We start from the raw sequence: 21,538 nt of genomic DNA on the forward strand, positions 1-21,538 counted from the left end.
AGTGTCCTTTGCTGTACAGAAGCTTTTTATTTTTTTTTATTAATTTTATTTTGGTATCATTAATCTACAATTACATGAAGGACTTATGTTTACTAGGCTCCCCCCTTCACCAAGTCCCCCCCACGTACCCCTTCACAGTCACTGTCCATCAACATAGTAAGATGCTGTAAAATCACTACTTGTCTTCTCTGTGTTGCACAGCCCTCCCCGTGTCCCCCCCACTATACATGTTAATTGTAATGCCCTTTTTCTTTTTTCCCACCCTTATCGCTCCCTTCCCACCTGTCCTCCCCAGTCCCTTTCCCTTTGGTAACTGTTAGTCCATTCTTGGGTTCTGTGCTTTGCACAGAAGCTTTTTAGCGTGATGTAGTCCCATTTGTTCATATTTTTTTGAGTAATCAAATGCATTTTAATTTTAAACAAAAGAAAATTATAAAATTAAAAAAACGAGGAATTGAATTACCATATAGATGCATGACAATTTGTTTCCCTATTTGACAAGAATTACAGAGACTGCCTTTTTTCTTATATATATTTGTTAATACAGATACAGTCAACAGGCATGCATTACAGAAGCCATATGTTCAAAACAATATGCCTTTAGGAAAGAAAGAGGAGAAAGAGAGGGAATCCAATAGGGGCACCTTCTGTTGGCATATTATTGTGTAATTTTTGTTTTTTGAGAGGGCATCTCTCATATTTATTGATCAAATGGTTGTTAACAACAATAAAATTCTGTACAGGGGAGTCAATGCTCAATGCACAATCATTAATCCACCCCCAGCCTAATTCTCGTCAGTCTCCAATCTTCTGAAGCATAACGAACAAGTTCTTACCTGGTGAACAAATTCTTACATAGTGAATAAGTTCTTACATGGTGAACAGTACAAGGGCATTCATCACAAAAACTTTCGGTTTTGATCACTCATTATGGACTATAAACAATCAGGTCAAATATGAATATTCGCTTGATTTTTATACTTGATTTATATGTGAATCCCACATTTCTCCCTTTATTATTATTATTATTTTTTTAAATAAAATGCTGAAGTGGTAGGTAGATGCAAGATAAAGGTAGAAAACATAGTTTAGTGTTGTAAGAGAGCAAATGTAGATGATCAGGTGTGTGCCTGTAGACTATGTGTTAATCCAAGCTAGACAAGGGCAATAAAACATCTACGGATGCAGAAGATTTCTCTCAAAACAGGGGGTTGAGGTTCTAAGCCTCACCTCTGTTGATCCCCAATTTCTCACCTGATGGCCCCCCTGCGACTGTGCCTGTCTTAAGTTGTTCCTCCCTTGAGGAATCTTACCCGTCTCTGGCTCCATTTGTTCATTTTTGCTTTTGTTTTCCTTGCCTGAGGAGATGCGTTCAGGAAAAAGTTGCTCATGTTTATATTCAAGAGTTTTGCCTGTTTTCTTCTAATAGTTTTATGGTTTTGTGACTTAACTTACATTTAGGTGTTTGATCCATTTCAAGTTTACTTCTGTGTATGGGGTTAGACAATAATCCAGTTTCATTCTCTTGAATGTAGCTGTCCAGTTTTGCCAACACTAGTTGATGAAGAGGTTGTCACTTCCCCATTGTATATCCATGGCTCCTTTATTGTATATTAATTGACCATATATTCTTGGGTTTATATCTGGGCTCTCTATTCTGTTACATTGATCTATGAGTCTGTTCTTGTGCCAGTACCAAATTGTCTTGATTACTGTGGCTTTGTAGTACAGCTTGAAGTTGGGGAGTGTCTTACTTATTTTTATACATTCAGCAACTTATACAGTAATCAGCATTAGTAAACAATTAATAAATGCTCATTGGATGAATGATGGTTCTTCAGCTCAAAACATTCCTACTCCCATCCCTGGCTGGTCCAGCATGCCTATTTGGGCACTCCCCTCCATTTCCAGATGTGGACCTTTCTGCACCAGTGATAAGCCTGTTGTATCTTTATCCTCACTGAAACTCTGGGCTTTGATTTCCATGGCTCAACTGTGATGAAAAAGCTTCTTGTCCACTCCATTACGCTCCTACCTAATGGATGCTGGAATCAAGAAATGACACCTTACCGAATGAGGCCTTAGCTAGTTCCCTTCTCAAGCTGAGTTTCAGATCATGATTCTTGCTGACATCAGGCAGCTGTTGGATGAGAGTTTTTCGCCTGCTCTCCCAACCCCCATGATTGCCCCCAGCCCTCACTTATCCCCTGGGGAACAGCTTCTCTCTTTTTTTGTTTTGGGCCACAGCACTGTTTAGCAGGAACAGGCAGCCATGCCTTGTTTGAGCTGTGATCTAACACCAGCTGACAGGTGGGTTTCAGGGTGTCTCTGGAGCCATGGCCTGTTTAGTGGATTTACCACTCTAAACTCAATTACAGGAGACTTTCACGCTCTGCAGGCAATTCCAGTCCCTTTTTGATAAAAACTCTAGTGAATAAATAAGTCACGATGGTGATAGGAGCCTGCCATTTAATATTCATTGAAGTACACATGTTTGGAAATTGGAAGCAGAGTTTAATCCATTTTCATATTTATATCAACATGCAGCTTTAAAAAGGATCCCTCCTTTTCTCCAGCAATCTTGTCAATTTCTCATTCGGAAAGATGAAGGCAAACTGGACATAAATTTTAGTTTTTCTAAAAATTAGAAATTAATGAAATTATCACTATTAAAGTGTGAGCTTCAGATCTGTCCGTTTCCAACTCAGAACTAATTCTTAGATTTCATTTGAATTCCTGGGATAGTTAGGTAAATCAATGTCACTGCTATTTCTGGCAGCTGGATTTTTGGACTGAACTTTGCTATGGGAGCTCAGTGAAAAGGAGAGGTTGAGAAAATGGTGATCTCAGCCCCAAGATCCTGTAAGTTACGGGAGTGTTGCACAGCCATCACTTGGGCTAAAGCCCCCTTTTAAGATAAAGGTAAGATTCACCAAATAGCAAGTGTTCATGCTCACCAATAAAAGTTTCAGGACTGTTCACTGAGGGAGCCTGAAACCTGGGGAGAAAGAGTTAACATGTGAAGGATGTGGGGGTCATGGTTGTATTGTCCCCCGACTCCACTTTTTTTTTTAATGTGAATGAATGTTTTTTAAGTATGGTGCTGTGGTTGAAGGCATTTCTTTTAATAATGCAACACACAGCTTCCTGAGGGGACAGCAGTTGATCTGGAAACTGAATATGGTGCACTCTAAATTCTCCTCCCCGAGGAAGGCTGACTAACTGATAAGTGCCATGAGCTAGCATGGGGACTCATTCTGTCAAATCAACTTGCCGGAAAGGCCCCACACGGAATCTTCTCCCGTCTCTGGGAGCTAATGTGAGCAGACACTTGTGACATTAGACAGTGCAGCAGGCCTGGCATGAAGGAAAAGTTCACCACCCGTCGACAAGGTGGTCTTTAGATGACAAGGATAAAGATATCAGTGCAGATTTGTTAATGTAACAACTTGGAGAAGTATGCTTAAAAAAAAAGCCACTCTGTAGGGAGAGAGGATCCAAAGAAAAGAAGGCAAGAACAGTTCTTGGAAGCATTCTTCAGGCTTTCTGCATCTCTAGAGCCATTGTTGTTTTTCCTGGTCCCTCTCCTAGGCTTGGGGCATCTTCAGGTGAGTGAGTGAGTCTCAGACTCTCTCATTCCACAAGCCACTGCTCCACCCAAAACTGAATAAAGTAAGAGAAAAGTAAGGGAAGCAATGAAGAGAAAAAAGGATTCTCGTGCCCTTGCCTTACTAGATTAAATAGCATCCTTCCTATTTCTGAAGGGTGATCACCTGACTGTTTCTAAGTGAGCATTCTTATCTGTCAGATCTTGATGCATTAGTCCTGGAGAAAAACTGAAGTGATTTGATTATTACCTGGGAAGAGACAGGCTGATAAGAGGATGTTACCTCTGTATCTGATATAAAATATAAGCAGATGTCTGTATCTGGATTAAGTATTTGGAGAATTAAACAGTACCATAGGGAAACATGTAGTTATTAATATCAGATAGACAAATTTGATTGTTTTGAGAGTCCGATTCAGAGAGGTGGTTTTGCCAGGTTTTCTCCCCTTGGTGAGGTCAATTTAATCAAAATAGCAATTTGGTAGAGTATACTTATTCCATATTTAAATTAGAAAAATATATGACATAATCTTTGAGTCTGATGAACTGAATTAGCTCTTTCATGGCAGCTGTGAGAGCAGAGGCTCTGGAGAAAGACTCCCTGAGTTCAGGTCCTCACTCTGCCACCTACTAGTGATCTTAGGAAAATTGTTTAATAAAAATGTTTACCTCATAAGATTATTCTAAAAATATCTGTCTCATAAAAGTACTACAGCAATTTGTTCAACCATTGTGGAAAGCAGTATGGAGGTTCCTCAAAAAACTAAAAATAGAAATACTATTTGACCCAGGAATTCCACTCCTAGGAATTTACCCTAAGAAAGCAGGAGCCCAGTTTCAAAAAGACATATGCACCCGTATGTTTATTGCAGCACTATTTACAATAGTCAAGAAATGGAAGCAACTTAAGTGTCCATCAGTAGATGAATGGATAAAGAAGATGTGGTACATATACACAATGGAATATTATTCAGCCACAAGAAGAAAACAAACCCTACCATTTGCAACAACATGGCTGGAGCTAGAGGGTATCATGCTCAGTGAAATAAGCCAGGTGGAGAAAGACAAGTATCAAATGATTTCACTTATCTGTGGAGTATAAGAACAAAGAAAAAATTGAAGGAACAAAACAGCAGCAGACTCACAGAACCCAAGAATGGACTAACAGTTACCAAAGGGAAAGGGACTGGGGAAGATGGGTGGGAAGGGAGGGATAGGGGGAAAAAGGGGTATTACAATTAGCACACATAATGTAGCTGGTGGGGGGGTTATGGGGAAGGCAGTATAACACAGAGAAGACAAGTAGTGATTCTATAGCCTCTTACTATGCTGATGGACAGTGACTGTAATGGGGTATGTGGTGTGGACTTAATAATAGGGGGAGTCTAGTAACCATAATGTTGCTCATGTAATTGTACATTAATAATACCAAAAAAAAGGGAGTACTATAGCATGAATGAATGCATGTGAATTTCTGAGATCAGTGTTTGGGATATATTAAGTACTCCTTAAACTTGGCCATGATTACTACTTAAATGAACCTAAATGGCTTGCCATGAGTTCTTAGTGATTGTACCTAAAAAGAAGGGTTCTGTGGTCAAAGAGGTTTTGGAATCAGGTTTAACAGAAAAACAATTTTTAAAACCATAGTATTTCTCAGAACCTTCACTATACAACCATGTATTATGAATACCCAAAGAATAATTTACCTGCTAATATTTGAACATATAAATCTTTTTCACAGCCAATGCTATTCCTCAACTGAAGGAACAACAGTATTCCCAACCTTTGGTTTAGAAGCTTAAAGAAAATTTTGAGTCATGGTACCCAAACCACTAGGACAGTAATTTAAAGTATGGTAATTGGTTACTATATACAGACCTCACAGGTCTAAAAACGCTCCCTTTTTTAAACAGTCTTTTATAAAGTGAGATGGGCAAAAGGCAGAATAGTATATGGTTAAGACAAAGACACTGTAGTTGGACAGACCTTGTCTGTCAAGCAAGTTATTTAGTATCTCCAAGTCTCAGTGTCCCCCAGCTGTAAAAAGAGTGATATGTACTTCCTTTTATGGGTATATGAATTAAATGAGCTAATGCCTGGCACTGTTTGCTATTACTGATGTATAGATCCCAACAAAGGGGCTAATACTGGTCAACAAATAATGAATTAGCTATTCTGTTCTCATCACTTTACTAATTCAGAGCCCTTGGTGCTTCTTTGGTTGCAGCTGAAGAAACACTGGACTAGGTATCAGCATCTGTGGGTGTTAGAGAACCTTTGCACTTGATTGAGTAGTTGGTTCATGAACATAAATGACATATTTACCTAGATTCTGCATCTCCTTGTGCCCAGTTTTCTCATCTGTGAAAAACAGCAGCAGACCTTTCCTACTTGTCTCAGGGTTATTGTGAGAACCAGAGATGCTCGTGTATATGTGATTTTCTTAAACTAGAAAGGCTTATAGCTTTTTAAAAAATATTTTTTAAAATTAAAAGTAATTTATTCCTACACTCCAGGCAGTATACTAGGTCTTACATGTAATACTGAATTTTAATCCTCTATGAGGTGGGTATGATTATACCTATTTTAGAGATGAGGAAACCGAGGTTCAGGGAGGCTAGATACTGCTAATTTACCCAAGTTCTCATAGCTAATAAGAGGCAGAGCCAACAATCAACTCCAGATCTGTCTAACACCAAAGGTCTTAAGACAGCTGTCCTTTAAAAAATAATACCATTAAAATACATTTAAACTTCAAAATTAGTATATGCCACATACAATTTGTCTCTCTACCAGGTTCTACAGGTCCCTTTTTGATGCTGTAAAAATACTAAACTTGGACAGTAGCCATCAGTTAAATGAATGAAGATGATGCCTTGGGTAGGCAATAGAGTGATCAACACAGAATCCAGGCTCTTAATTGGATGGCTATTTATGGACACTGGCCAGTCAATTAAGTTTCCATGTGGCTCTGTATTTCTGAGGTTACTACTATGATGAACATATGTTTAAGGGCATCAATTGGAGAAAGTTTAGTCTCCTGATAGTTCTTGGATGGCAAATAGACATGTACAGTAAGCAGATTCATGGACAGAAATACAGTAAGGTCTGTCAGAAAGGAAAATCCATATTAATGATACGCTATAAAACACCTTTTGTTAGTTACATATATTCCTTTACTTTCATTTCTCAAGAATAGCTCACCTGTCAAAGCATTTCCAAGATTTCCATAGATTCGGCAAATACTGTGCGATCGAATTATTGCTCTGAGAGAAGCTACAATTAAAACACATTAATCACCGTAACAAAGGATCCTTATTGAGGCTGACAAAGATGGTGAAATCTGATGAATAATTAGTCTGGTTAATCTTTTAAAAGTGAATTAAACTGCTAACAAGTTAAATCACTGTGATTTTCAAAATAAGCCTCCAGGGTGAGCAGAGAACAGGAATATTATCATTTTAAAAATATATTTTATTTCTTTTTCTTCCTTTTTCTCATCTCTGGGCTTGCACTGCAGGCTCAAGGCTAGAATAGTAGGACCCTGAGGACGAGATGGGGAGAACAAGGTTGGTCAAGTTTTGATGGAATGTTCTTCACTTTTTCCACCAGTGATTCTCAATATATCTCAGAGTCATACTGTGAATGAAAAAAGGATCCATGCATGACCTTTAAATCTGATCCAAAACTAATACAGCACTTACCAGTCATTCTTAATGGCTTCAAGTGGATCCATCATGCAGTCCTGATTTCTTCCCCACTGTAAGCCAACCAACCATGACAGTAGGGTCACCCCTGTATATTTCCCTTTTGCCTTTTTCTGCAGTCAGATGGCTTATTCTTCCAGATGACACCTCTTCTCTTTGCATTTCAATTACTGTGGAAGAATTGCTGTACTCTAAAATAAACAGAGATAGGCCAATATAAACTCATAAATCTTGGCAAATGGATAGAAGAGGGCAATAATCATGTGGGTTAAAGTCTTCACTTAGGTTGAGCCTCCACACTTTCGGGAGTTTTAGTGGATACTGTAACACATGGTCCAGACCTCCTTCAGGAAGGAAGGACTTAGTCTCCCAGCTATTGGGATTTGACCCTCAGCTGTTAGCCTTGCGTGAAGAAAACTACCCCTCCAAGGTCACACTCCCGGGGGTAGGTGGATCTGATTACTGGTCGCTTTTGGGGTATAGAGACCAGCCCAGCTGGGATAATTGAAGGGTCATTCTGGTGCCAGAGTTCCCTGTGGGTTTGGCTAACGCCTTTGTTGGGATGACATCACAGTTCACTTCCTTCCTCTACTCAATCCTACCCAATCCTAATTTCTTCTCCTCCCTTCCATAGGTATTAATCACAAGAGCACTCCCTCATAAATAAAACTCCTGAACTCCAGCTACCTCCTGGCCGCCACAACTTACCACAGGAGAGATCTCACTTGTGACTGTCAGTTCCATAAAAGGTGGGGAGAATAGGTCAGTGATGCTCCCACCTGAACTGGTGGAGAAACCATGCTGCCTTCTAGTTCCATGTCACTTCCACAGTAGGCGTATTCCTCCTAACAGATGCCATAGAGATACCAAGTATCATTTTAAAGAGAGGAGAGAGATAATGGCTACCATAGATAAAAGGCTTAAAACTTTAAAAAGTAGATGGATTGTAAAGCAAATTCTTTATGTTAGGCTAGCTACTTCCTTTTTCCTTACGTGCAAAATGGGAAGGTATAGCAGCCTCATAAGCTTGTTAGTTAAGTGAGATGATAACATGTTAGTTGCCTGACCCCAAGTCTCCCAAGGGTTTACTCCTCTTCTACATCCTCCTCCCCTCCTCACCCTGTTTCCCAGATTCCAGGAAAACCCCTGCTTTCCTTTTTTTCTGACTGATTTTATCCACTCCAGGGTGTTTTGGGGGTTCCATTTCACATAGGTGTTTCTGAGGGTGTTCAGCCACCCATCTTCAGTCTGGATGGCTGTTCTCATCAGTTAGATGTTCACACAAGTTAGTTCCAGTGGGAGCCAGGGGTACCTCACTGTAATCTCCTGAGAACTAATAATCCTTTCCATGCAGAAAATACAGGGGACAACTCAACAATGCTGAAGTGTGGTTCTTTCCAGTTGGAATCTGGGCTGCATTCTCGGTTTCATGTGAAGCAGCCATTACTCCCCACTGAACCGTGAGTTCTGTGAAGGCAGTTAGCATCTCTTATAACCCACAGGATCTAACCTGAAGCAAGTACTTTTTTCCAAATATACTTGGGGTTGTACCAAAGAAACTGTTAAGACAAGAAGAGATACCCATAAAAATTAATGTTTTGAGGTCTCCTCAATCATTCTGTGGCAATTTCCAACCCACTTTTAATACTCTTTGATCTCCCCCTGAGGACGCTGTTGCCTCATCATTGTGAGAGAAAGCCAAACTTACAATGCCCTTGCCATGAATCAGACACCTGTCTCTCTCTTAAGCCTTGAACCTAGCAAATCTTCTCAGAACTGTACAGTAGCAAGGGAGAGTTTGGGAAGTGGGCTAAAATTGGGCTTCAGAGAAAAGTGAAGTGGAATTGAGGTCATGTGGCCCAGGATAAAAGAAGATCTCTTTACTCCCTTCTAATGCAGAAAGTCTGTTGTGAGGAAACTATTCAATGTTTCTTTGACTTCCCATAGGAACAAACAAGATTGCAGCCAGAAGGACTTTGGCTAGGTTTACTAAAGAACACTGAATTCTTTTAGAGAGATTAAATCAGACTACTAAGTGTTTGTGTGTGTGTGTGTATGTATGTGTATTCTATTTTCCATTTTCAGGATTGCTTTTTAAATATTACTTTGCTTTATAACTAGGTAACATATTTATGTGGTTTCAAAGGCAAGTCTACAAAATAATGCATATTCAAAGACTTCTAACTATCCCCTGGGTGATCTCATCCACTGCCTCAGTGTGCACTGTATCACTCAAATGCTAATAATTTCCCAACCATTTACTTATTTACTTATCCCCGCTTTATTTGAAAATGAACTTGATATTTCACTAAAATATACATTGAAAAAATTAACTGAGAAAATCTAGGTAAAAGAGGGTAAGGAGCAAATAAATCACAATACAAAATTTGGCTGCAAGAATTCTGGTAGTCAGTGCAACAATGATACATAGGCTTCACTGTGTCATGCAAATAAAAATAAAACATTTGCTCAATAAAAGCACAAAATACACAGTTTTGAGACCCATCAATTTTGTCTCATAGGTCTTCACAAAGTGGACACTGCACTGTGTTATGGAGCACTCACAGAATGTATCAGGACGGTAAATACAACAATGTTTTCCTACAAGCTGTTCTGTCTTTCTAAATAATGCCTCTCAATATTGATGAATTTGATGTTGAAAGAAGGTAAACATATGGAGGGCCAAAACTTTGTAGTCCAGGTACTCTGATCTGTGACTACTAAGCCCATAATTTTCAAACCTCCTTTAACACCAGACTTCTTTGCTAAAAATGAAATTTCGTGTGGAATCCCAACACTTAAAACTTCAGGCCGAACAGTTCTAACTGAAAGGGAAAGCAAAGCCCTAATCCTTCCATTTCCCGTCCGTGCTCACTTGTCTGGCAGCCTCTGGCTCAGCAGATCAGCTTCTGGAAGCCACCATTCTAACTCAGATTCAAGGGTGAATTCAGAGAATCAAGTCTTGGATGAAGTACTTTAGACAATTCTCTACACCTATTTTCTTTAGCTGAACTTTGGATCAATGCTGACTAAGGACCCAGGGAAACAGCTATTCATCAGTACACTAAGCAAACTGGCATAATGACTTTGGAAAACAATTTGTCAATATCTATAAAGAGTGAGTTCAAGGTATACTCCCAAACATGTACAAATATTCTAAGTTGCCATTCAAGTGTAGATTCACACGATGAAATAACTGGCCAAGTTTAAGACAGAATCAGGATCCTCTTAGGCAGTAGTTCTCAACCTGGCATCAGAGTTACCTAGAGGCTAGTTAAAACACAGGTTAATATAACCTAACCCCAGAGTTTCTGATTTAAAGGAAGGAGCCTGAAAATTTACAGGCCTCACAAATTACCAGGTAACCTGTTGCTGCGAGTCTGGGAACCACACATTGGAAGCCACTGCTCTTAAAGAAACTTAAGGAAACCTAAGCTGGCTATCCTACCTATGCAGACAGTGCATCCAATTGCAGGTAGATACACTTCTCAAAATACAATTTTGAACATGATCTAACTCAGATGGATAGAATAATCAAGGCATTGAAGCGATATGATTTTAAAAAGACAATAATAAATGCTAAAGCAAGAAAAATCTGAAAACATTGCCATCCTGGTCCTAAAAATATTTATTAGTAAAGATGCCTAAATGTCTAATTGAGTGATAAAACTTCCTGGTAGGAAAAAAAGCAAAAAAAATTAAAATAAAAACAAAAAACCTAAGGTCTCATTGTTCTGAATTACTTTAATTCTGAGATTTCACATTTGTATTTCTCTGTGAACTATCTTTTGATTCACATCCTTTCCCCATTTTAATAGGATTATCTTTTTATTACCAATTTAACACAACCATGTGTCTGCCATTGGGTTGCAAATATTTTCCAAGTTTGCTTTAATTTTGTGGCCATTTTTTATATACATGTTTTGAAATTTGTTACATCCGAGCATGCATATCAATCTTTTCCTTATCTTAGTTTTTTCTTTTGAAATTTAGAAAGTTGAAAATCTTCTCTGTTACAGATTATATTTTTAAAACATATGTTTTCCTCTATCACTTTTTATGGACTTGTGATTTTATGTTTAAATCTTTGAGTCATCCAAATTTTATCTTGGTATGCAGAGTGCTGACCAAGGGTCTCCTGTGATAAGAATGCTTTTCTCTTCCTGGTACAGGGAGGGCATCTTTCTCAAGGGAAATTTTATCATCTGCTTTTAGATAGAATGGAAAAGGTTAGAGAGCCCTTCCTGCATCTGCTGTTTCTTACGTGCCTTCTGCTCAAAATATTTAATTTTCCAAAATGGCATATTATGGGGTGGCATGTTCTGCACCCCTTCAGTGTACTGACAATTCTAGATGATAACAGTAAGAAGAAAAAAAAAGCAGCCCCTAATTGCCAGGAACAGATCTGATGTAGTAGGCTCAATGTGTCACAAAAGATCTGACACAGTTAAGGCATATTGCTCTCCTGTTGGACATAAACATCTTGCAGAACATCCACTTCAGACATGGTTACTGTGCAACAAAAATACCATATACCTCACTCTCCTAGCTAATATGATTGGCTGCTTCATCAGTTACAGCTTTAGCTTTTAGTCTTCACCCCTCAAGCTTTATTGATATATGCAATCATGGAGATGCCCCACTTTCTCTCAGTATTCAGTCCAGAGGGAACCCTGCTTCCATAGATCCTCCCCCAAATTACCCAACCAAAGCGACCAAACAGGTTCTTTTTAACACCGTCTGAGATGTGCCACAGTTCCCCTTGCTGTACCTTCCCCCCTGATATAACAATAAGCCCAGACTGTTCAACTACAGGTATGTCCCTGGTCATGTTTGGCTGAGGGGCACTGATGAAATACAAAAACGTCTTTCATAGGTCTAACTTCTAAATAATTGCTGTGGTTATTGTTGAGCTTTAATAAAATATATGTAATCTTCAAATCAGCCCATTTTATTACTATCTTTTAATAAACATTGTATTCTTTGTTTAAGGTAATTTGAAACATTCAATTATACAGTAGTGTCCCATACATATGAACTCAGCTATGTGCCTTTGTCTTGAGTAAGGTTGTAAAAGTTTGGAATGGTTTTTACTCTCTGTCTCTGGCCTCTATGATAGCATGTACTCCTCTAAGTATGTATCCCACTACATTTTCTAGTGAAAGGAGAGATCATTCAAATGCACAAAACACCAACATCTCTTGCTAGTATATTAAAAATAACAGTAACAGTGATCGTAAAGAAACACAATTTTAAACACATATAAAAGCTCCAAATGAAAATATATGAAAGTATCTAGAGTCAGTCCTGAGGGAATAAAGACAAGAAGGATACTGCAGTTTCTGGAACTTATTGTGAAATGGGAATTTTTATAAATCTCTACCAAGCTTTTTTCTTAATTACTTGCATAGTTGTTGCTTCACATGAAAGAAACTTCCCCAAATTAAAATAAATAGAAATGTTTTGATCAACTATGAATGAAGACAGTTTGTTAAGTGTATTAAATAATGAATCCCCTCCCATGACACGTAAGGAAACAGAGAAAATAAGTAATTGGCTCAAGCAACACAGCAATTTTTTGGTAGAATTCCCAAAGCAAAAAGTTTCTAAATAGAAAGTTTTCTAGGAGGAATCCCCAAAGTTAACTTGTGAGAATCAAAAGAACTTACTTCAGTTTTATCCTCTCTCTATTCTTCCAGCCCTGCCCCTCTTTGCCCTTTAATATCACATAAGTGTCCCAGGGAAATTCAATGCAAAAATTATGAAGGCAAAAATCCACTAAGATGTCTAAAAACAAATAGAATATCAAGAGGAATAGGGATTGGATAAAAAGAGAAGACTAGGTGTTGGAAATGTCCTCTACCCTAAAGTAAATCTATGAGGAGTCAGCACTTCCTAACCTCCAACCCTGCCAGGTACGAAGTTCTCAGAGTTAGAAACAGTGAAGTTTGCAATCAACTTAGGTCTCCAATGGCTGAGGCAAACCAGAGGAAAGAAAATAAGGCCAATTCCTGGTTAGAGGAACCAGTGAGTCTCCATTTTCCCTATCCACTGTTAGTCCAGGTCAACAAGTAACAGGAGGCCAAGCACCCTGGGTGGGGTTGTCTTGAGTTCCCCATGTCTTTAACATTTCAACATGTGGATTCAGGATGATAAATACTCACAAGTGACTTATGTTCCCAAGAGTTCTTGTGATCATTAATGACACCCAATCCAACAGATGGCTCATAGGGGACCCTGAGCACTGTCACAGCTTTGATCATGAGAGCCTTAGGAAGTTAAAAAGACATGCTATGAATAGCCAGTATTGATAAGAATTTCCAGAGTGGATATCTGAGTCTGCTTCCCTGGCAGGGAAACACAGTATCCCACATACAGAATTGCTGTGCTGATTAAAATGTATATTTTGAGGCAGAAAAAGATTGCCTACATTATAGTCAGACTGAGAACTTGTCTGTAATGCTGAAGCCTGATTCAGATTAAAGAAATGAGTATTAAACCCATCCAGAGAGGAGCTCATAATGGAAACACTGACAGGATATAACTATGATCTGGATTTTGATCACTACATTCTCCCAAAGACATCTTCCATATGCAGTAGTTATATAAAATCTCTGTACACTGTTTTTAAGTGGCATTTTAGAAAAGCATTATGGTAAAGTTAATTTTTAAGAGCCTCCAAACCACAGTGATGATTACATGAAAAAGCCAACCCTGTGTATTCTCTGTGCTACAATGAAATTCAAGAGAGGAACAGGGAGGAGGGTGACTGGTGGCAATCCTCTTAGGCCCTCTCTGTTTTTCTTTCACTTCTAAGAGGTTCTCAGTATTCACAGTCTATGTTGAAGGTCTAACTGAAGGACTGGTACACAAGTGTAGCCTGATAGAATTTTCCCAAATAATTAAACTCAACAAATACTATGGATTTCCCTGTGGTACATGCAACATATGTCACAATTACTGCTCTCAAGGCACTGGCAATCTAGTGGAAGAGAGATTATTTAAAGGCACAGAGTACCAATATGCAATGTTATGCATTGTAGATACTATTGGGACTTAAGGCTCCTTATTTAGTTGAGGGATTGGGAAGAGCCAATGAAAACAAAGGTCTAAAAGATGGGTAAGACCTTCAGGAAAAGAAAAGGGTGATGAGTGCTTAGGGCATGCCAACCAGAGGGAACAGTGAGAACTATAATGCAGAAGACCATAAGGTCTGACTGAGCAAAGCACTAGACAAAGAGAAGTAGAACCTTCCCATCAGTGATATTCATTAGTATGAGGTGAGCCTGGAGAGACAGACTAGAAGAAGATACTATGAGTGCCATGCTAAAGACTTAGAACAATGAGACTGCATTATCCACTGAAGGCTTGTTATCAGAAAGTAGTCCCATCAGAGTTGTGTTAATGTCTCCAATAAGAGTAAAACTGATCATGTCTCTCAGTGACATAATTGTCCATTTTTAAAAAAAGGTGTGCTCCAGATGCTTTTTATAGTTTGTGTCCCTTTATACACATCTCTTTCTATCCTTTTCTTTTCTCTCAAGCAAAGAATGGTATTCTACCCTAGCTTCAGCCCTGAGATGTCATTTAGGTCCAAACTCAAGCTAAGCCTGATTAAGAAGTTTGCAGATGAGAGTTATGAACTAGGAAAAAAAACAAAATACAGTCTTAGAACAAGACCACCCTGCCGCTGCAGCTTTTTGTCCTTTTCTATCTTGGGCCCCAGTAGGAGGGATAACTGGCTGGTCTTCGGGGGCTCCATTTCTTGGACAACTGAGTTCCACATCTTGGTGCTCGGGGAAAGTTGAGTTCAGAAGGGCAAAAGTGCCACTTAAAAATCTCCCTATTTTCTTCTTCCAGAGTATTCAATCTTTGTAAAAAGAATTGGTTTTAATTTTCCAAAAGTGTTGAGTTCTCTGTGTGTGTACACAGGCACATATGAACACATCTACATAGCAAGTCTCTAAAGAGAGTACATGTGGGAGTCCAGAGAAAAGGAAACTTGGTAGAAAGACCAGTCTTTGAAGTTCACTGGAGGATTGCATCCACTGGTTTGGTGTGACAAATCTACTGCATCAAGTCAAAACTTCTCTGCCTGGAGATGCCGCAGGTTGTCATGGCATCACTGTCCGTGGTGCTGACACATCACTATGCTAAGTAGACATGGTTGTTTCTTAACTCAGAGACTGATGATGTTCAGTTGAAGGTTCTTATGAACTTTTATGTCAAAATGGTCATAGTTGTATGTATTTTGTTTTCTACCTGAAAGGTAACTTTAATTTTGACTCTACTGCAGAACAAAGGTATGATTTACATATCCCAGTGTATGTAGAGAATTCACATGAACTGAGAGTTCTACCATGTTTCAGTTTATCACAAAATTTCCTACTCTGGAAGGCACATTGATTATTTATTCTTCCCCGTAACTCTTTATTTATAACTCTACCTGACTTTGAAAGAACTCTACAGTCTTATAATACCTGCACAGCCCTATCTTCCACTTTCAGCATACACTCTCAGCAACAGTAAGAGAAATTGCCTCTTCACTCCTCTCATGCCACTGTCATTCTCCTCTATTTCTTCGCTCATTCTGGTTCCCAAATTGGACTTCCCCTCACCTGCTATGACTTTCCTTTCTGCTCACAAAAACTCAACCCAGATTTCAAGGCCCAGCTGCCACCCTGCCCCCTCACAAAACCTTCCTTGCTCCCAAGTATTTTCAGTTTTTCCTCTTCTCTAAATTTCTTTGGAATTTATTTTTTGGCAAATTTGGCATTTTGTCTTGTACCATAGCATACTTGGGAAGGGAATCTCAACTTTAAGTCAGTGTCATTGGAAAGGACGTATGTTTTAGTATCAGACAATTCTTGATTTCAATTCTACCTCCTGCATTCCCTACCTTGAGTGAGATACTTAACCTTTAGGAGCCTCATTTCTTCTCTAACCATCAAGAATAATGTTTACCCTATGTAATGAAATTATATATCCAATATCCATTATTTGGCACACAATACACTCTCAGTAAGGGAGTTTTTGCTCTCTTCTTTTCCCCACTATAGGCTTCAGATCACCTGGCACAATATTGAACAACACATGGTAAATGTGGCTTTACTGAGATACATACAGAATTCAGCTTGCTTACTCAACCTTTCTGTGTGATCCACCTGCGGGAAACTGGCCATGTCCGATCAAGCACATTTTGGACAGAAAAGTGTTCATAAAACTTGAGAAAGTGAACAAGAGAGAGACCATTTGGAGATGTTGAAATACTTGGTTCTTGGAAGGGTTATTGTGATAGTTAATTTTATGTCAACTTGATTGGGCCAAGGGATGCTGAGATAGATGGTAAAACATTATTTCTGGTGTGTCTATGATGGTGCTCCCTGAAGAGATTAGTATTTTAAATTGGTACACTGAGTGAAGAAGACTGACCTCACTAATGCTGGCATCATCCAATACACTAAGGGGCTGACTAGAAAAAAAAAGTGGAGAAAGGAAGAATTCGTTCTTTCCCTGAGCTGGGACATCCATCTTCTTCTGCCCTTGGATGCTGGAGTTCCTGGTTCTCAAGCCTTTTGGCTTGGACCAGGACTTACATTATCAGCTCCCCCAATTCTTGGGTCTTTGGATTCAGATTAGGCTTGGTTCCCATAGTTCTCAGGACTTCAGATTCAGACTGAATTACACCACCAGCTTTCCTGGTTTTTCAGTTTGTAGACAGTTGTTTGCAGGATTTGCTGGCCGCCATGATCCTGTGAGCCAACTCCTATAATAAATATCCTCTTATACATATCTACTTATGTATCCTATAGTTTCTGATTCTTTGGAGAACCCTAATATGGTCTCAGTCAAGGTCTGATGAATGACAACAATTACTGTGAACCCTTTACAGACGTGAGAACCAGCAAAGAATACATGTAGATATGTAAATCTGACTCCTGAACAACCTGTGCCCAAAACTCTTTAAAATTCAAAGTACAGTGTTGGAGGAAATTTCCACTCTACGGCATGCCAAAATTTGACGTTTTTTACCCCTGACATTTTTTATTTTCTATTATCAGAAAGGGCAGAATTTCTTCTGAAAAAGAGAAGAAAAAGGAGATACACAGAATATCGGTTTTAAGTGTTATTTTTGTTCCTGAAAAGGCTTCTCATAGACTTTAAAATAAAGCTTTTTTCTTTCAGAGATTTATTTTGATAGAATTATCTGAGCCTTGTCAGGGAGAACAAAATTTTGTGAGCCTACCATACCAGTAAAATGCCAAATTATATGCTGTAAGTTTTTTATTATCTCCGGGTCCAGTCAAAGAGAGAAAAGATTTTGAATCTAGAACTATTAGCATTCAGAGACAAAAGAGAGCCTTCACTGCAGCTGTCCCACCAGGGCTTCTTTCCCCAGCCTTACAGCCTATATCACTCAAGTGGTCAGATGCAGCACACCATCCTCCTCCCCCACCCAGCCCCTGCCCCCCTCCCTGCACCCCCCCACCCACACTTCTCTTTCGGAGATCCAAGGATTTACAAACAGGATCAACTTTCTCAGCAACCTCTGTCAAAAGCTTTAAGGCAGCTTTATAATGAGCACTAGGGCACCACACACAAACACAATCTAAAAAAAGTCACATTTTACTGAGGGCATTAGGTCCATACCAGTCTATCCTGGTCACAAAGATGTAATATAATACAGTGGAAAGAGTTTAGACTGTAAAACCAGACACATCTGTGTGAATCCCAGCTCTACCACTACCCAACTCTGCCACTTTAGGCAAATTACCTAACTTCTCTGAGTCTCAGTATCTTCATTTGTAGAGAAGGGATGATAATTATCTATGTTGAGGGTCATGGTTAGGTTGAAAAATTATATATATAAATAGCCTGTAGTAGGAGGTCAATAAATGATATGCTGTTATTATTAAGTAAAACCTGAGACTATGCCATCTGGGAGACAAACTTTAGGTGTTGGACACACCACAGGAAGGCTACTGTGGGTAGAAAGAGGCACCAAGAGGAGCAAAGTTGGTGAGGGTGGAGAAATGAGCAGAGGCCACATGTAGGATCTCATGCAAGCACAGTTAAGACTCTGGATATTTCTTCTAAGTGTGATGGAAAAGCCATAAAGAGTTTTGATTGGGGGAATAAAACGATTAGATTTATATTTTAAAAATCTGACTTTGGCTGCTGTGTAGAAAACAGACTATAGTTGAGCAGTTGGGAGGCAATTCCAGTAGTACCGGAGAAAGGGGACAGTGGTGGGAGGTGGAGATGCAGATGGTAAGAAATGTTTTGAAATACAGTATGTCTTAGTAATAACTCTTTAGCATCTTACTATGCTGATAGACAGTGACTGCAATGGCGGGGGGGGAGGTGTTGAGGACTTGTTAATATGGGTGAATGTTGAAACCACAATGTTGTTCATGTGAAACCTTCATAAGATTGTATATCAATGATACTTAAATTTTAAAAAATACAGTATGCCTTGATGGTGGAGTTGAGAGGACTTGTTGGTGGATCGGATCCATTATGTGAAGGAGAAGCAAAAAATGCAATTTTTCAGTTTTTGCTCCGAGGAATTAGAAGAATGGTATAGCCCAAATGAAACAGGGTAGACTGGGAGAAACAGTTTGGGTTACAGACAGCTATTAAATAATCAAGTGGGAATTTTTTTTTGGATACTGGACCTCAGAGGAGAAGTGAGATAGGAAATTGAGCATCATGATTGCACAGATAGTATACAAAGTCATGAAACTAGAGACTGCCAACGTAGAGACAGAGGAACCCAAGGACTGAAGCTCAGGGCTCTGCAATGTTTAGAGGTTAGAGGGATATTCACCTCTGTATTTGGCTACATAAAGGTACTGGTAAGTAGAATGGCAGCCTGATTTGAATAAGTTCAAAACAAAAGCCTGATTTGAGTAAGTTCAAGAATGAATGCAAACTGATGAAGTAGTGGAAAAACCTGTATGGGTGACTTTTTTCAGGAATTTTATGTAAAGGGGGGAAAAAAGGGAATTGCTGGAAGAAGTAGAGTCTAGAGTTTTTATTTTTGTTTTTAAGGTGAAAAATATATTAGAACGCCTGCTTACAGGAATGATTCAGCAGAGGGGGAAACTTAATGGTACAGGAGAAAGAAGAAATAATGTTAAGAATGAAGTCCTTGAGTAGGCAAGAAGAGATGAGGTATGAGCATAAATGGGAGGACTGGCCTTAGACACATATACTATAAGAGGAAAAATGGCCAAGTTCATGGGCACAGATGCAGGAACCTGGTAGAGTAATTGTTTTGCATATTCCAGAACAGGGCCTGGGCCAGAACACATTATTGGAGAGTATCCTATATTAGGGAGGTTGGCGTTCTATTAGTATGAGATTTCACAGCACAATATAGGGAAAGTTAATTTTATTTTTCTCCTGGTTTCCTCCCACTGACCCCTCCTGCAGTCTCTGTGGCTTTTCTAACCAGACTCCAGCATGGACAGTGCATGCTAATGAGGCAACATTGGTCCAATCCCAGGCACTTGTTTCAGAATAATTAATCTGGCATTTTACCAGCACCTCCGAGCCTTGGTTTTTCTGATGATTAAATAAAAGGCCAAGGCTCTTAACAACCGTCAACTAGCTCTTCAGTATAGTTTGGCTCCACCTCATATTAACACACTGGGAAGTCTGGACGGATCCGATGAAAGGAGAACACCCTCCCCACTACTGGCCCTCCACCAAACCACAGCTCAGACAGCAGGGGGTTCAGCTCTGTCATCCTAGGAAGAGGAAGGAGGAGAGGACGTCCTGACAATTCCAACCCCTCACATGCATCTCAACCTTCACCTGGACCCTCTGGCTTTCCAGAGTCCCTTCCATTCATTCAAGTGCCTTGTTTTTGTTTTCTTTCTGGCAATTCTCATGTCTCCCCCCTCCATCCTCTAGTCTTTTATTTCTCTTGAATGTGATCAAAATCAGCTTAAATTCCCCAGAATGCAGGACTCAAACCCTAAATTCAAAATAAAAGAAAGTCTGTTTCCTACTGAGATTTAAAAGAAAAACAAGAACAGTAACAGGTTCTCTCAGCTCAAATTTGAAAATGCCAAATAGAGGCCCCACCTTTTTTTTTGTAGGTGCTTTTTTTAAAATTAATTAATTAATTTTTATTTTTTTGAAGAACATTATGTTTACTAGGCTCTCCCCTACCCCAAGTCCCCCCCACAAACCCCATTACAGTCACTGTCCATCAGCATAGTAAGATGTTGTAGAATCACTACTTGTCTTCTCTGTGTTGCAAAGCCTTCCCCTTTCCCCCACCCCCCACATTATACATGCTAATCATAATACCCCCTTTCTCCTTCCCCACCCTTACCCCTCCCTACCCTCCCATTCTCCCCAGTCTCTTTCCCTTTGGTAACTGTTAGTCCATTCTTGGGTTCTGTGATTCTGCTGCTGTTTTGTTCCTTCAGTTTTTCTTTTGTTCTTATACTCCACAGATGAGTGAAATCATTTGGTATTTGTTTTTCTCTGCTTGGAAGCCCCACCTTTCTTAAATTAAATAAACTATCATTGATATACAATCTTATGAAAGTTTCACATACACAACACAGTGGTTCAACATTCACCCACATTATCAAGTCCTCGTCCCCTCCGCTGCGGTCACTGTCTATCAGCGTACTAAAATGCTGTAGAGTCATTAAGTGTATTCTCCATGCTGTGCTACCTTCCCACGGCTTACTACATTGTGATTGTGAACTGTGGTACCCCTTAACCCCCTTCTCCCTCCTCACTCACCCTCCCCAACCCCTCCCCTTTGGTACCACTAGTCCCTTTTGGTGTCTGTTAATCCACTGTTACTTTGTTCCTTCTGTTTTGCTTTGTTTTTATACTCCACAAATGAGTGAAATAATTTGGTATTTGTCTTTTTCCGCCTAGCTTATTTCACGGAGGATAATCAGAAGCCCCCACCTTTTAAACAAGCTTTGAGACTTCCTTAAACATGAATCAAAGATGGAAGAGAAAGAGGATCGCTGGCAACTAGTTTTTGTGAAGTCCTGCTGGCACTGCAGAGATTCACAAGGGGCATCAGAGGCACTGAGATGGCAGAGATTGTTCTGGCAGAAGCAACTGGAAAATGTCCTGAGACTGAAACACAGACAGATTAGCATCACCCCTGTGGACACTAATGACTTGCACTTCAAAATGCCAGAGGCTCACACTGCCAGTTAAGACAAGGGAAAAACAC

The 21,538-nt window shown here is 39.5% G+C and overlaps 1 long non-coding RNA gene across 9 annotated transcripts in view; it reads right to left on the bottom strand.

The window, feature by feature from the left end:
• The window catches only part of LOC108403722 (uncharacterized), a 116,571-nt gene that overhangs the window by 79,167 nt on the left and 15,866 nt on the right, over positions 1–21,538 (bottom strand). For 6 of the 9 annotated variants that reach the window (XR_012121548.1, XR_012121547.1, XR_012121551.1 and 3 more), the window contains exons 3-4: positions 8,026–8,162; positions 7,315–7,508 (exon numbers count right to left, since the gene is read on the bottom strand). This is a non-coding gene — a long non-coding RNA (uncharacterized lncRNA). The other 3 variants (XR_012121549.1, XR_001854770.3, XR_001854766.3) reach the window with 3 other exon arrangements.

Source organism: Manis javanica, chromosome 1 (assembly GCF_040802235.1).
Source record: "Manis javanica isolate MJ-LG chromosome 1, MJ_LKY, whole genome shotgun sequence".
NCBI lineage: Eukaryota > Metazoa > Chordata > Mammalia > Pholidota > Manidae > Manis > Manis javanica.